The sequence below is a fragment of the Balaenoptera ricei genome, chromosome 16 (genome assembly GCF_028023285.1).
Source record: "Balaenoptera ricei isolate mBalRic1 chromosome 16, mBalRic1.hap2, whole genome shotgun sequence".
NCBI classification, from domain to species: Eukaryota; Metazoa; Chordata; class Mammalia; order Artiodactyla; family Balaenopteridae; genus Balaenoptera; species Balaenoptera ricei.
This window is the reverse complement of record NC_082654.1, coordinates 110,315,945-110,333,249: the sequence shown is the minus strand read 5'-3', so window position 1 is coordinate 110,333,249 and position 17,305 is coordinate 110,315,945. Positions and strand designations below refer to the sequence as shown.

Here is a 17,305-nt window from a genome sequence, read left to right as displayed (position 1 = left end):
AAAAGCTAACTATGTTGTTTCTGAAAGAAGTGTTTAAAGATAAAGGCCTCTGCCCATCCCCAGAATAAAGTCCCCTGCTTTCTTCTCTGAATCTTCTAAATAATAAAAAAATATCAAAATCTTCCCTTGAGTTTTTTTTAAAAAAAGGAAAGATAAATGTAATGTTGCAAAATCTTGATTGAATCTGTTGAATTTGGGCGATAGGTATATGGGGGGACACAGTAGAGTGTGTGTGAAATTTTGAGAGAGAGTGAGAGAGAGAGAGAGAAGTCCTCTTGCCGAGTAAGATTGGCACCTTCCCATCCTCCAACTCCTTTCTTTTTTTTTTTTTAACATCTTTATTGGAGTATAATTGCTTTACAATGGTGTGTCAGCTTCTGCTCTACAACAAAGCGAATCAGTTATACATATACATATGTTCCCATATCTCTTCCCTCTTGCATCTATGGCCATACCACCCTGAACGCGCCCAATCTCGACTCCTTTCTTTATCCAGGCGGTTGTCAACAGTAGCTGTGCTTACCATTTTGCTATTCACATCCATCTTCATTTTTTAAACGTTTCTTAACCCTTCATTAGTTGGTGTATTTCTTAACACTGAATCTTTATTTTATTTATTTATTTCGCCACACCACGCAGCATGCGGGATCTTAGTTCCCCTACCAGGGAACTGAACCCACACCCCCTGCAGTGGAAGTGTGGAGTATTAACCACTGGACCGCCAAGGAAGTCCCTTATCTTCACTTTTTTACCCCAGGGATTTCTCTTACTTTCTTGGAATTCAAATGATGAATTTAAAAGGATGTTACAGGTTTTCAGCATTTCTAGGTACTTTGTAGTAGGAGAGATTTCAGGTAGTTCAATGCCTAACCCTATTTTTGGAAATGGAGGTTTTCGGCTGGGCTTTGGACATAGTTTTAATTGATTTTTAATATACAGGGAGGCAGTCTGTAAAGTGACTATCTCCTTATCAAATATTAGCTTACAGATACATGTTATTGGTGCCCAAACAGTGTAAGTGAATAACAATAACTCCTATCCTCCATCTAAGAAAAAAAAATAATTCAAAGTATGTTTCCTACTTTAATAATCTTTGTATAAACAGGCTAACAGAGTGGGGTTTTGTTTTTATTTTGGCATTACAAAATATTTTGCTCCAATTTTACTTCAAGAGCAGTGAGTGTACAGCACTTAGCTAAGTCAAGAGGACAAGAGCATCTTAAAGTATATAGAGTCTAAGAGGTTACAGTGCGTTATCTCATTTAACTCTCACAAACCAAACAACATGGCATCCGGTACTGCCATCCTGCATGCACAAATGGAGAGAATGATTCCCAGGAAGGTGAAGGAACGTAGCAAGCCTTACACACTAAATGCCAGGGCCAGGATTTGAGCCTCTGCGGTTACACCACCCCATAGCATTTGTCCTCCAAAAGGCGAGGCTGTCTTCTCATAATGGTTATTAGCGTATTCATTTCCCAGGCGTAAAGCAGCTGAGCCTTAAAAGAAAAAAAAGAAGGTAACAATAGCTTCAAAAATCCAAAGAAGGGAGTGGAGAGAGTGGACATTGTGTTTTAGACCAAAAAAAAAAGTGGTAGTTGGTGGTGGAAAGATTAAATATGAAAGAAAAAAAAAATCACCTTCTCCAGGTTTAGGGAGGCGGTCTGTATCCGTATCTCCTCCTGTGCTCTTAGGAAAACGCACCGCACACGTATTCTTCAGACAAACATGAGCGCTCCCAGTGGGAGCTCCTCTGTGGCTGGCGGGCTGTCCTGGTTCTACACCGTCATTTTCATCCAAACAGTTAAATCTGGAGCCGGGTAGATATTAGTGGCTGGGTCAAAAAGACAGTTTTGCTATGAACTATTTATACTTAATTGACCTCTGTGTGTGTCTGTGTAGTTTTGCCAAGCATTTTAATAGTTTTCATTGAGTATTCTTTATTCTTTTTTTGGGAAAAAAGCTATTCAGGGTGGGAATGGGAGTAAGACAGGGCATGAAATGCTGTGTCCCCTGAAGACTTTGGGCACTCTTCCCAAAGCGGAGGCAGAAGGGAGCACTGACCTCTGACTTGCAAATAATTTGAGATATTTTTCTTGTAGTTCACCACTGTTATTCTTTGGCTTTTAGACTCTCTGATTTAAATTCCAGCTCAGTCCTGATAGAGTAGAACAATCAAGTATAATTTTTTTATTTGCAACTTAATCTAATAGCACATTTATTTGAATAATTCTTACCCAATACTTCAAAAAGTCTTTACTTTTATCATTAGCAAGTAAAATACAGGCTATGGTCCAAAAATAGAAAGTACAAAAAATATAAAGAAACAAAACCACTTACATTCTATGATACCGAAAAAAAAAGTTTATTAATTTTAAGGTGTCTCACCTCTGCTCAAAACCCTCAAATGAATTTTCATTCAGAGTAAAAAGCCAAAGTTGGTTGATTTCTTTAATAGACTTAATTAATTAATAGACTTCATTTCTTTGTCCATGGTCACATAGCTGGCAAGTGGCAGAGTCAGACTTCAAATGGCAGTCCTGAGCCTATGCCTTTGATTATCCAGCTTTACTGCTTCTCAAATATATATTTGATAGATAATTTCTTTTGTAGTTTATACTCAAGTCACTCTAGACAATCACATAATTTGCAATACTTTTTCCTTTTTTGATATTTTTACTTAATTTTATTTATTATTTTCTCAGTATGCCTTATAATGGAAATTTCTAGGAAAATGTTTAATAGTAAGGATAGTAATAAACATCCTTATTGGTTTTTTTTAACAGTATCATCTTTGTTATTTTATTCTTAACTATGATGTTAGGTATATGTTTATTATTTGCTTTTGCTGGGAATGAATGTTGAATTTTACCAAATGCTTTTTTAGTATCTGTTGAGATTATTTTTTTTCTCAAACCATTTTGTGTGGTAGATTGTATTATTAGTTTCTTCATATTAAACCATCCCTGCATTCCTGGAATAAAATCTCCTTGGTATGATATATTATTCTTCTAATATATTGCTGGATTTGATTTGTTAAAACAATTTAAGGTTTTTTATCTGTATTTATAAATGAGATTGGTGTGTAGCTGCCTTTTTTGTTCTGGGTTCCCAAGGTTTGGTAACAAGATTACACAAAGTTATAAATTGATTTGGAAAGCTTTATATATTTTGTTGTGTTCTGCAATGATTTATTTAGTATGAGAATTAATTTTTTTGTAAGTTTGAAAAAAGTTACCCATAAACTATACACCCATTTGAGCCTTCTGACTTTCTTGAACGTAGCTCTTCAGCAACTTGTGTAATATCTACTATTGCTATTGATTCATTAGGGCATTTTTTTATTAATTTAATTTATGTTGTCCGGGAAAATTCAACTACATGCTGCCTATAAGAGGCATACTAACTCGTAACAATTAGAAGACTGGCCCAATTCACCAGATCAACGCAAAGTAAAAAGAAAATATATATCCCCAAATCAATACCAATCAAATTAAAATTCAAGGCTGGAAGAATTCATGGGCCACAGAACATAATATTCTGTTGATGAAGGACATCATCTTCTGGAATGAAATGGGTAACAGACATACATTTTAAGTCCTAAGTAACAATAGCCATGACTTATATAAAACAAAACTTGTTCAAAGTATAAGTATGAATTGACAGAAAAAAGTGATAGGAAACTTTAAGGCCTCTAACTCATTTCTTAACAGATTACGTGGCAAAACATAAATGGGATAAGGAGGTTGAATACTTTTCTCATGTCTTCAGGTGAAGAGTAGACTGGTTGAGATGTCCTGTCTCCTGTTCTGTCTCCCGAGGGTCCAGCGAGCATTCACCTAACGCAGCTCACATCTACCAACCTGGGCCCCTCTGCCTGCTTCCCTAACTTGTTGACGCCTTCCCTAACTTGTTGACGCCATGGCGTACGTGAGAACTTTATCCGCAGCACTGCTATCAGGTGGCTTCCTTCTTGTCCCCATCCAGAGTCCTTCATCACCATCAGTCTCCCCTCTTCCCTAAGCAATTTCCAGCCATTTCTCTGGAAACAAAAATCTCTCAATGTTATGGGGAGAGAGCTAGGAAGATACAGTTGGGAGGGTAGTTTGCAGGCTTCCTCAAAGAAGAAAACCCACTCAAAGGGGGCCAGAGACCCCTTTTTCCGACTGGTACAGTTTGGGGGTGACTGAACCAGAAGGAGACAAAGTCAACCATCGTCCTACCTTTTCTGGAAGCCACTTGACTCAGTGTCAGGAAATGAGAGAGGGGAGGCTCTTCTCCTTTTTAAATCAATTCTATCTCATTTTGAATGGAAATCCCTCCTAATTTCCCCGACACGAGATGAAGAAGGCGGCTGAAACCTGCAAGATAACGTCCCCTCCGGCAAAGCTAATCAGGGCTTGGGAAGAGCAGTAAAGGACCGGAAAGGTTGTCAAGGACCTTCTCCCTTGCTGCCATCAAGGCTCCTTACCGGGTTCCCAAAAGCTTCGGCAGCGGCCAAGGCTGCCACTCCTGGGAGAGCTCAGCTCACACATTACGCCAAGGAAAAACCTCTACTCCCTTCCCAGACGAGCAGTTCCAGGTGGAGGGAGAAGGGGGAGAACAGAAAGGGAGAGGGCCTGTAAGTACAAAAATTAACACGGGATGGTGTCATCCTTCCAGATGACTATTTCAAGGCTGCTGTCCAAACTTCAGGAAAAAAAGGAGGAGCAATTTCAATCCAGTAGAAGATCTTTCTCTGGTTCTCTTGTTTACGGCAAGTAGGTGTGTTACATAAGGGCCTGGCTCAATACTAGCCTCCTTTAGGAATCGGCTTTCTGGATCCTTTAATTAAAGTACCGATATTACGATGAAAGACTCAGCAGATACGTGTGCTGTGCCGAGCACTGCTGGTGGTCGGCCGAGAACTAGTGAAGGCACAGGAGCGTCTGCCCCCAGCTCGCACAGGAGTCTGGCTCTACATCTGCTTGGGAACTTGAGGGCAGTGTCAGGTGAACTGGAAAGCCTGAGTGGGAGCTCCAGGCTGAGCTCCTGGGGACTGAACCCCATGCCCTTGACATGTGCCTGTATTTGGGTGCCTGTGAAACTACCCTGGTTGCCCAAGCAACACAGGGGAGCTCCCCGGGGTCAATGATGCATCGCACCTGCCAAGATGGACGTGCCACTTCCTCAGCCCACCTGTTCTCAGCCTCCAGGTGGGTCGGCTTTCCCAGGACTTACTCTGTGCACTTTTACTTCCCTGACTCCGCTGGGTACAGGTGTCCATCCTCAGCGCTCCTGTAACCTGGATGATATCTGTGATTCTGGAACTAACGGCACTAAGATATCTTTTGAAAGAGACATACGTATCTATATTTCTATCTTCTTATAGCGTGTGCTTATATCCCCAAGCACAAATGTGAACCTATCTCCTTTCTGAAGGCTGCCTGGTGGTGGAGTATCCACCGCACCTGTATTCACAGACCACCCCACTTGTGTGGGTATCGTTCTTATAAAGGCCAGGCTCCAACAGTCTGTGGGTACTGGGAGTCCCCTTAACAGTAATGGCCCGGATTTCACAGGCTCTGATGGCTCCCCCAACACAGCGAGCACAGGATCTAAGTCCCCTGCCCCACTCTCCAAGAATCCGTGTCTCACAGGTGCCAACAGCCCTGCCCTTGTTCCGCTGGCTCCCCCCCCAACTCCACTGACGGCCACGGTCTGCACCCCAAACAGAGAACACCTGGGTCCTCTGCAAGCGCCCAGACACCCACAGAATGGAGGTAACAGCCCTCTCCTCCATCCTGCGTGACTCTGTCTCTCCCCCGAAGCAGAATGTTCCCGTCCCCTTCTCACCAAGCATTCCCCCAAGCCTGAATCAGCTCCTACAGCTCGGCCTGCGGACCTTCTGGCCTGAAACTGAACACAGATTTACAAAGCTAGGATGGAGACAATTTCGGAGACATACCACCGCGGCCTCCTCACGTCAGCTTCTCCCCCGGCTACCTGTGCCTTCATCATCCTTCGGACGAAACCCCAGGCAGATTGAGACTGCATGAAGCCACGCATGAGTTCACCAGTCAAGAGGGGATCCTAGCTCATCATGTCCAGATTAGGACCCAGGTAGTCCGAAAAATCCCTGGAGGGTAGGACCAAAACAAGCAGACCCTAAGTTAAGTGAAGGAGGAGAAATATTCCTTTGGTGCATCTTCTTTCCTTGCATTTTGGGGCAGCTCCCTCAGGGACTGTCATTAGGTTATCTCTTTAGTTCTGGAAATATGTGCATGTCAATGAATCCAGAATATTGGATTGATATTCCGTGTAGAAATGATCAGCAAAGAGGTGTACATTCTGTTCTTCTAGCGATCTATAGAGTCAGGTCAGATCTTATTAAATTTATCAGCCAGATGATAGAGATAAAGGGTCCTTGATAATATGCGTCATGAAAATTCTAAAAAAAAATATGAAAGAGTTTTGCGAGCTATGACTGGTCCATGAACTTGGCAAGGGAAGGGGACCCTATCCAGACAAGTCCCTGGGTTACGTGAAAAGAGAGTGGCCTCTGGACTCTTATCCTGGCACTTCCCTTCCCTTCTGAGGGGTCTTGAGCAATTCACTTCACTCCCCTGGGTTTCCATTTTCTCATCTATAAACTGAAAAATCTTGATGGATTATTGCAAAAAATTGAAGAAGATTGAATAGGCACTCCATAATGGTAGCTCTTGGAGCCATTATTTGGTCTGGGAATATTTTTTGGAGAGGAACTATAGGAGTCATATGCTTATCACCATCTCCACGTCTGTCTTTGAGAGAAGACTTTCTCTCTCTTTCTTTCACGTACATATGTACGCACACACGTGTGCACGCATGCACGAACACAAACACGCACATTTGGGTAAGACCGTGGACTCTAGACCCAGACTGCCAGGGTTTGAGACCTGGTCCCGCACACTCTCTCTCTCATGACCTTGGTCACTTTACCTAACTTCTGAATGTCCCTTTTCCTCATCTGTTAAATGGGGACTATTGTATTTGATATGATAAGTAAATGAGTGAATATATTTAAACCATGAGAACAATGCCTAACACATAAAACAGTGTACATGGGTTTATTATTATTACCATTATTATTACTATCTTTTATTCATTATTCCCCTGGCTGGGGGAGAGGGGGAGAACTCTAATTGTGTGAAATCTGAATTTCAGTTTTCACCTTCACCACCGACCTCTGTTCTGTAACCTTGTACACACCTCTTTCTTCTATTTACCCGTCTGCTTTTCATTCCAGAACAGCAGGCACAAGTGGGTCTGCTGGACACCTGTAACCTAATTACCTCTCAGGTCACACAAGGCTCACCTCTGCTAGCCGCTCAGCAAACATTTTCCCAAAGAGATTATCCTCAAGCAGCTCAGAAACAGTCTCTCTGCCTCAGGTGGTCCCACAGAAGGAGAGGACCCCTCTATACAAGAGACCTGTCTATCAGAGTCAGCAAAGGAAGGGGGCGAGTGAACTTTCATGTTGCTGACACCCAGCCACGTGGGCAGAGTGTCCCCACGTGAGGAGAGCTGGGTCTGCTTGACCAAGGAAGACGAGCTACGACCCACAGCAAGGGGGGGGGGGTCAGACTGACCTCCCGCCTACCCAGTCCATCAGCAATCCATGAGCAACCGCACCAGCGATGCTGGTCCCATCTCATGTCCACTTAGCAGGGCTCTTGGCAGGACACACACACCAAGAGACACAGCCACCCAGGCCCCCTGGAAGGGTGGACCATTGTAATGGCAGCTGGGTGGCGTGGACAGCGGTGACAGGTGATGTGGGGCTGAGCCCCATGGGCAGACAGGATGGAGTACCCTGGGGCAAAAGACAGTGGGGATGACAGGAAATGCTGGTGGGTTGGACCTCCTCTCACCTTCATCTCTTCCCTGGGAGACCTGCCAAAGAAAGCAGAAAGAGAAATGCGTTTCCTTTGAGTTCTCTAAAGCAAGCATTCTCCAGAAAAGAGAATTGATGAGACTGGTTAAAGTGGATTAACTATCTGATGTCCATCCACAGAGGTGTCTATTAATAGAAAGCTGAATCCATGGGACCGATTAATATTTATGAACAGTTGAACTAGGCAGAGGGGAAAAGGCTTTTATATTGGACAAGAAAGGGAAAGGTTGCATACTATAGATACTATAGAGTGGATTTGTTTGAATAAAGTTTCTGTTCTGATCACTGGGCAATCTTATAGAACAGGAATGTAGGATAGAGAAATCAAATCTGTATCTAGAAGTTATCAACTTTCTGCACCAGAATTGTTGGTGCCTATTTTTGTGGACCACTCCATCTTAAAAATAAGTCTAATTTTGTGCAACCAGTTGTGGTAGAAAAGGAACTCCGAAGGGTAAGCAAGTTTCCTACCAAAAAATCCAAGTTATTAGAACTACAGTTAAGACCTGGAAAGAGTTACTGATTTTACTCCTTTCAATGAAAGGAAATTTACAAGCAGGAGAGGAATTACAGACGGGGCAAGTTCTGAGACAGGAACTCTAATTACAGCAGGACGAGAAGAGTCTGCTTCGGGAAATTTCTGAAAGGTTAAATAGGAAAGCTGAGGGTCAAAATCATACTGTGATGAGAATAAATAGAGAAAATGGGTTTGCAAAGAACTAAGCTGGGTAATCACGAAAGAAAAGACAAGGACAAAGAAGAAAACCTGAAGACCCAAGTAAACAACAGAAACTCAGCCCTTATAAGATGCTGAAGTAGTACACAAAACACTCAGAAGGTGTGGAATGATAAGTCAGAAGCCCAAACTCAATTACCATTATCATGCAAAGGAACAACAGAATGCTTAGCAAAAATAAATGACTTCGAGGAAACAGACTCACAGACACAGAGGACAGACCTGTGGTTGCAGGGCCCGGGGGGGGGGGGGGGGGGGGCGCTGGGGAGGGATGGACTGGGAGTTTGGGATTAGCAGATGCAAACGATTATATATAGGATGCATAAACAACAAGGTCCTACTGTAGAGCACAGGGAACTATATTCAATATCCTGCGATAAACCATAATGGAAATGAATATTAAAAAAGAAAGTATATATATCTATATATAGATATATGTATCTCTGAATCACTTTGCTGTACAGCAGGAATTAACACAACATTGTCAATCAACTATACTTCAATAAAATGAATTAAAAAAATAAATAAATATATGACTTCGCATGTGACTAATACTACTTTTCTCAGGTAGCTTGTTCTGCAGAGCAAAGGTTGATAATCACCCCCATCTCAAGGGTTTTCAGCCCATTTAAGTGAGCCCTACAAGTAGGAGACACAGCCATGATTATTGACCATTGTTATCTTTCAAGGAGAAGCAAACTGACGTTAAGCATTAGAGTTTGTTAGCACTCTCCAATGCAGATGACAAAATGCTGGGAGGAATTCTCTTGAGGACATTGAGTAATGCTTGCAAATGTGTGCAGGTAAGTGTTGCCTATCTGATCACTCTGGACCCGGAAATGCTTCTTAGCAGATCGTGGCATGATTCTTTTTCCAAGTTGAAAACACGAATATTACTGTTACCAGCTCAGAGCAGGGAGACAGTGGGCACCGCAGGCGAGACAGGTACGGCAACTCTTACAGGAAGAAATAGAAACCATCTAGCAACACACATTTACTGAAGAGTGTTAGGCGTCAGGAGCAATGGTATCACGACGGCTGATAAAGCCTTTCAGAAGTATGTCTTCCGTGAATTCACACATTTCCAAGAGGCGGATATTATTAGCCGTCTTCATTCATGGGCAAAAATGAGATTCAGAGAGGTTAATTGAACTGGAGATCTCCTGATTTCTAGTTTTAGATTCTTCCTGTGTACTTTCTGGGTTTAAATTATGGCTGCATCACTTCTGAGCCGAGTTAGTTGAAGAAGTTATTTAGCCTCTGTACTGTCAGATGTGACTGGAAATACTAATCCCGACCGCATAAGGTGGTTGTAGGATTCAATGAGAGAACGTGTATAGAAATGCCAGACATGGTGCCTGGCACATATTAGGTGCTCAGCAAAGGTTGGTGTCTCTCCCTTCCCTTTACTGATGCACACCGGTGGATGGAACTGGCTGTCCAGCCTGGATGGTGCAACACGGCAGAAACAGCATAGAGCGATGCCCCAGGGAGACGCAAGATGGCCCACCGACCAGGGACCAGGGTCCGGCATGAGTCCCCAGGCTTGGGGGGTGGGGGGCTGTGTAGGTCTGGGAGGTACAGGGACTGGAGCAGAGCCTCCAAGGAGGAAAGCGATTTGCGTGGGTGGAGAGATGGGCGAGGGTCGAGCAGGCAGAGAACAAAAGCACCAAGGCAGGAAGATGGCGATGTGTGTGAAGGACACGGAGCTGCTGACCAGTTGGCTGAACAGTGAGCTAAGGCTGGGGAGGAGAGGCGGCTGAGGCTCCCGTGTGGGCATCTTCCACGCTCGAGGATTTCAACTCAATCCTACGAGAGAAGGGGAACTAGTAAAGGTCTGTCAACTTGGAGTCGTCTATAAAGATTAATCCGGTGCCAGTGTGTGGAATGGACTGTCAGGGAAAAGGTGAAAAAAAACAAGGAATTTTTCTATTTTATACACACACACAGCCCTTTTTATTACAAAATATTTATAATCTACTTAATCCCCTTCTAAATGGCTTGGGCATTCATTTGCCTCTTGCAATCAATTACAGAGGTTTCAAACAGCTGTGTTTTTGCTTTTGTGACATATTATGGTCATATCTAAAAGTCATCTGATGTTAAATCAAGAATAAAACTTTCAATTATATCATTGCTCCTATGGTAAAATAGAATCTACTTTAAGGCAATTCACTTTGTCATAAACTTTCCAGGAATATAACTTGATAAAAAGCAGAGACTCGCTGCATATGACAATAATTAACTCTATACTCAACAAGTATAAAAGAATAACCGTAGGGATAGGTAATTTAGAAGGAAAAAAAAAAACAGACTTAAACGTGTCAAGAAATCATACTGAAGTTTGATAGCCATGATCTATTGAGATATGGGATTATGTTATCTGAGAAAAAACAAAATCCAGTAAATACCCAAATTATGAAATGAATTGTATTTTCAAAATACAGCCTGGAAGTCCAAGATCAAGGTGTCAGCAGGTTCGATTTCTCCCAGGGCCTCTCTCCTTGGCTTGCAGACGGCCGCCTTCTGTATCCTCATGTGGCCTATCTTCCAGTGCATGGGCATCTCTGGTCTCTCTCTGTCCCTCTTCTTTTAAGGACAAACCTATCGGATTAGAGCCCGCTTCCTTATGACCTTATTTAACATTAATCGTCTCCTGAAAGGCCCCATCTCCACACACAGTCACATTCTGAGGTTCTGGGGGTTAGGACGATGGCTGCAGCATGGTCGTCCACCCAGCTGGAGATACAACAGGGGAGCAGGAAGGATCTGTTAATGATATGTACGTGCTGGGCCTTGCCCACAGCCCAAGCTCAGGGTCAAGGGCACTCAGGAGCCAGAAGCCCAGCACCCGGCTCCTGCAAGTGTAAATAAGCATTCCTCTGAACCCTCGTGGCTGCCTTGGAGGTATTTTGGGAAAGGGAATTGAGTATTCCCTCTGCCCCAGCTCCCTGTTGCCAAAAAAGCATGTGATGGAAAAACCCACCTGGGCTGCGGACAGCGTGAGGGTGAGCGAGCTCTCGCGGACTGCGAGCTGATTTACACTGTGGTTGGTTCCTGCAGTGACGGAGTTTCTCCTCGGCGACTGGTATGATCCGGAGGTTGGCGTCGTTAGGGAGAGGTTTCCGTGATGACTTCAGAAAATAGAAAATGACTGTACACAAGATGGTATTTGGCTGTTTTTAATTCTATTCAGCTCATGATATCCTGGTCAAATGAAAACCTTGACGTTTGGGGCAGGAAGCACGTGGCAGGTGGGAGCAGGTACACTCCAGGCAGGGCTGCAACACCGAGTGAAAGTCCCTCAGGGTGGCCCAGGAGGGAGGCACACGGGAGGGATCTTCAGAAATCAACCATGGTGACTTCCTCTTCCCGACACAGTTCTCTCCTCCGTAAACACCCTCCTTTGCTAGTTGATAAAGAGACAGGAACAGAGGCTCGGGGCGCGGGGAGTGGACTCCACGGGAACAGACACCAGTGGCTGCAGCAGACTTCTGGGTAGAGCAAAGTGCACTGTCCCTGCTCTGGGGCCCTGGGTCGTGATGTCAGAGGGACCCAAGGCCTTGACGTCTCTGAGGCCAGGCCGTCCTGCTCAGGCAAAGCTCCAAGCGGTTCTCCAGATGGTTCAGGAAAAGGCAAGGAGCTTTCCCGAGTTGTTCCATACCTGGCCTGAAAAAGCAGTCCTCCGCAACTTGAACTGCAGAGAATTTAGAGTCTTGGTCCCTAATCTACGTTCAAGTTGAAAGAGCTTTGAGCATCACATGTATCCCACTGGAATCCTACCCTCTATTTGAAAAACAGTGAAGTGAAAAATGCGTAACAGAGAAATCGTAGAACCGTGCCGTGGCTGAGAGGATGGGTTTGGGTCACTTGACCTGGGTCTAAATCCAGGCTCTGACACACACCTGTGACCTTGGACGAGTGAAGGAACCTGTCTGTGAGTGATGAAAGCGGCTACCTCCTGGTGATGTCGTGAGAAACACACACACAAGGTCCTGGAACAGTGACAGGCACGTGGGACAAAGAGAGCTTGTGATCGCGATGACTGAACAAAGGTTCTTTTGGAAATCTCACTGGGTTAGGGGAGAGGGTGTGGGAGGAGAGAGAGAGAGAGAGGCTGTGTACACCTACGTAGGAATGGTACCAAGCGAGGGACAGGCAAACCGGTTCTTAAGAAACATTGCTGTAAACACTATGTAATATTAAACATCCCTTTCCAAGTGTGGGCCCATGGCGTAGTTGACAGACAACACGTTGTTTTCCTCTCTAAATAGAATATGTTCTACTTCCCTCTCTCTGAGACTCTATGGTCTTGAAAAATCCAGGAAACACCTTTTCAGGCCCTGCCTGGTCTCACCTTCCCCTTTTCTCCATCCTGACAACTGTCCGTGGTTTAGAGCAATCAACCACCAGCCCCAGCTCCCCCGGGTCAGTCTTGCCATCAGCAGAAATCTTTCCTCTGCCCAGCAGGGGCCTCAAAACTTCTTGGAGTTCGGGCTTTCGAGAAGTCCTCTGGTGTGTGTCTTACAAAGATACTTGCAGATTTGAAAGAGATGTCCCTTCCTGACTCGGGAAAGGGAGGCTTGAAATGAAGGTCGGCAGGAAGGAGGGAGCTAGAAAGTATAAGGAAGAGAAAAGAAGGAAGGAAAAGAGGACGGGAGGGAAAGACAGAGAGAGAGGAAGAAAAGAAGAGAAGCTACATTTTCAAAGTTTGCTGCTAAGGAAGAAAAAAAAAAAAAGCAGGGAAGTGAGACTTTTCATGAAATAGATGTAAAAATACGTGGTGGTGTGATGAATTGGGCGATTGGGATTGACATGTATACACTGATGTGTATAACATTGATGACTAATAAGATCCTGCTGTATTTTAAAAAAAAAAGAACATTCACAAGAACCAGGATAAATTGAATATGCAGAAAAAGAGACAACTAGAATGTTCCATGCAGCAGGACAGCACATTGTAAACCTGGTATGATTACCACAATGTTAAAACCAAATAAAAACCAAGGCAGGAAAAAATGACTTCAGAAATATTTCCAAAGTGTCAGCAGCGGTGGTCTTTGGGAGGTTGGGGGAAATTTCATTCTTCTTTTTATAAAACACAAAGAATGACTAGATAGATTTCAAAGAGATAACTGGCTGCATTGATTGCCTTCCACCTGGTTATATTTCTACCACTGCACTGATCACTTACCGAAAGTATGTTTCTTATCTCTCACGTCCCCCAAACTAGAAAGTCTCTAAGAGCAAACACCATGTCTTATTCATGGTTGAACGCCCAGGATCTACCATAGTCCCTGGAACAGGGTAAGTTGTCCATCAATACTGCCTCATTGAAGCTGACCCTCCTTACGAAACCTTCTCGTGGTTCCCCTCTGAATCTAGTCCAACCCCCTAGCCTGACTCTCCAGGACACCCAAAGGCTGGTTGGAACGTGCCTTGGCCGCGTTATCTCCCCCTGCGCCCCGCCCGGCCCCAGGGCCGCTGTGCTGAGAACTCCCCGCCCCCAAGTGTCCCTCCTTTTCTGGCCATGCCCAAAGCACCCTCCCATCTTCCGGTGTCCTAATTTAATCCTGCAAGTACCAGCTCCCACCCCAGCTGCTCTTGAAGCCTGCCCACCACCATACTCAGTGAGGGCCACACTCCTTCGATGTTTCTGGAACTTCTGTGCACGTGTCTTACTTCCCTAATTCAACTTAAATACCAGCCCCAAGCTGTGGTTCGCAGGCCCTGAGACCACCTGCAACACCCACCCACCAGTGTCTCGTACGTAGACCCTCGCAGTGAGGGCCGCTGATGGAGGAATGCTGGCTGGGATGAGGGGACGGTGCTGGGTGTCCCCGTTTGCGGTACTGAGAAACGGGTCCATTTCTCACACAGGCTGCTTTGAGGGAGGCCCCTGAACCTAAAAGGGAGAGGTTAGGTCCCCTCAGCCCTTTCCCGGCTGCCCTGCCCCTGCGTCCTTATTTCCTGCCACAGGACACAGATGGGGGATGACCAGAGGCCCTGCCACACCTCGAAGAAGGACAAGGACAGGCCCTGGTAAACAAAGGACCCCACGCGCTTCAGCCAGCATTCCGGTCCTCAGAACTACTCACCACAGCCTCGGGAAACTCCAGCGTCTGCTGAATCTGTAAGCCAACTGTTAACGTCCACCAGAAAGCATTAGGAACAAAAAGATCGGGTTTGTTTTCCTTTTAATTATAAACTTCCAATGACTCCACCGTGAATAGCATCCAAGACATTCTAGACCTTACAATGTTTTTATCCAAATCTGCCTCTCATTAATCAGACACCATCCAAAGCCAGCCTGTACCTCTTGCTCATGTAGAAAGCAGTGGAAAATCCCTCACTAAATGCGTAAATAAATTCATCCACTTGAGATGGCTGTACATTTCATCTTACGTGTTCTTCGGATTTACTAATCAGTGAGATCGTGGGCATCCAAGAGTGACTTTACCCCATCCTGTTTGGATAGGATGACTGGTGCCCCAGGGCCGTGGCTTGAGCCAGCACCAAAGAATGCAGAGCACCTGGCAGGAGAACAAACCCCCTCCGGCCTCAAGGGCACGTGGCGACATCACTGACTCACCTCTTCTCGGTGTCTCTCCTCCCTCTGCGGAGGTGATGTCAACAGTGGCCCTTCCCGGCCTGGAAGACGGAACTTGCCATGTAGAGGAGAGTTGGCCGAGGACAGGTAAATGGGACTTTTTTGGAGTGAATTGAGGGAAGCTGGGCTTGCAGCTGGGCTCAGAGGAGCAGGAAGCAGGGTGGGCATATGGGGTGAGCTCCCCAGGGCCTCTGAGCTGCTTGGAAGGCAGTGGGTTCTCAGTTCTAGAACCTGGGCCTGCAGTCGTCCCCACTGTATGCAGATCAGGGCCAGTTCCTCACCCTCCGCCTTCGAGTGTTACAAAACTGGGGCATGGCCTCCGCTTAACTAGAGAGAGGCCTGGGCTGTGGCTCATTCTAACTCATCTGAGAAGCTGCAGCTCTTCTGCTTGGGCCCGGACCACCTGTCTCCCAGGTGCTGAGCCTTCCCTGTGTCTATCGGGACAGACTCAAAGCCAAGGGACCTAAGAGAGCAAACTTGAGATTTTAAAACTGGACGGTGGTGAGGATGAACCTCCGCAGGCCTGCCTCTTCCCCCCGCTCCCACTGGCCTCTCTCACCCCCAACAGGCAGCTTTTATCTTCCTGAAGTGTCCAAGCTGTTTGTCACCCCCCCCCCCCCCGAGAGTACCTTGTCCACGGAGCTTCTGGACTGGGGGCTGAGTGGCAGGAAATTAAAGGGACGAAAAGGACCGGATTCCTAATCTTACTTCCCTGAGCAGAGACATGGAATCTCTGTGTGTATGTGAATGGGACACGCATACTCAGTTATTTACCATTAAAATTGCTAAGAGCAAAGTCACTGCGGGAGGAATTGCACTCGCTGGGGTTTCTTTCATCAGAGACACCTAATCTGGAGGCAGCCCTCTGTGCCCTGACCCTCAGCCCACTCTCTTCTCCCCATCCCCCAAGATCTGTTTTGTGGCTCCTGGAGAAGGAAGAAATGTTTGCAACTTAATCTACCTGGTACCCTTCCAGAATTCTGCAGCTGTCCACTTGGAACGGGAAGGAAGCCCCGCTGAATGCCATGAAGCCCTCCTGTGCCACCCGGATACTCCTGTGAGGGCGGCCACCATGAAGGTGTTGTCACCCATTTGTCAAGGGCCAACAGCGTGCAGGGCAGAACGGACAGACTGGATGTATTGCCCACCCCATGGGCTGACAGTCAAAACGCCTTAGGCGTCCCTGGGGACATTTCCAATTCAGTTGACATTTTAAAGGAAAATAAATACTCCCAGACAACCATCTCCTGTTCTTCTCCTCCTTTCTCTCTCTTTGATAATGGAACCAACCCTTGAAGATGTCGGTAGGGCTGCTTGGGGACAAAGGCCACAGACCCCACATCTACACCGCAGGGCTGGGCTCGTCTTTGAAACTGTGTCAACTGGAGATCCCGTTGTAGCCAGACCTCTCTTCGCTTCCAGGCAAGGCCCGTAACGGTCTCTGGCTTTCTCCTGGATCCCGGGTCGTTCTAGGTCGATCCGACCCAGGCTGAAGACAGGTTGAGTCTTTCCCTCAACAGCCTTGGGGAAACCTGCCCTTTTCCACTGGGAAACGGGAGCTACAGAGACCTGCCTACCCCTGGGATCTTACCCGGTGCCTGGCATCCCTCAGGTTGGCCTGGGCTCCTCCCAGCCTGGTCTAACCCTGAGTGAGCTGGCACTGGCTGACCAGCCTAGCCTCAGCCAGCATCCTTGTTGGGCTTGGCCTCTGTCAAGGAGGCAGGAGCCTGAGGAACGAGAAGGTTAGGCAACAGCTTTCTAAGGGCAAATTCCTGTCCAGCGCCTGGTATCTGGGTTCTGAGCTAAGCATGGGCGGCTCTGTTTCTGCTGATTCCTGGTGATGATTGCACGCTGCTTACTGGTTCTCTAGGCCATGGGGTCCCCAACCCCTGGGCCGTGGACCAGTACCGGTCCATGGCCTGTTAGGAACCGGGCACAGTAGGAGGCGAGCGAGCAAAGCTTCATCTGCCGCTTCCCATCGCTCCCCATCCCTCGCATTACTGCCTGAGCCATCCCCCCCGCCCCCCTGCCACCCCCAACCCCG

At 46.1% G+C, this 17,305-nt stretch overlaps 1 long non-coding RNA gene across 1 annotated transcript; it reads right to left on the bottom strand.

Moving 5' to 3' along the window:
- Positions 1–1,313: 1,313 nt before the first annotated feature.
- LOC132350985 (uncharacterized) lies at positions 1,314–14,769 on the bottom strand. The gene is made up of 4 exons (XR_009498065.1): positions 14,750–14,769; positions 7,893–7,914; positions 1,641–1,834; positions 1,314–1,499 (listed from the first exon to the last, which is right to left on the bottom strand). It is a non-coding gene; the product is annotated as an uncharacterized LOC132350985 (long non-coding RNA).
- Between the last annotated feature and the right edge of the window lie 2,536 nt (positions 14,770–17,305).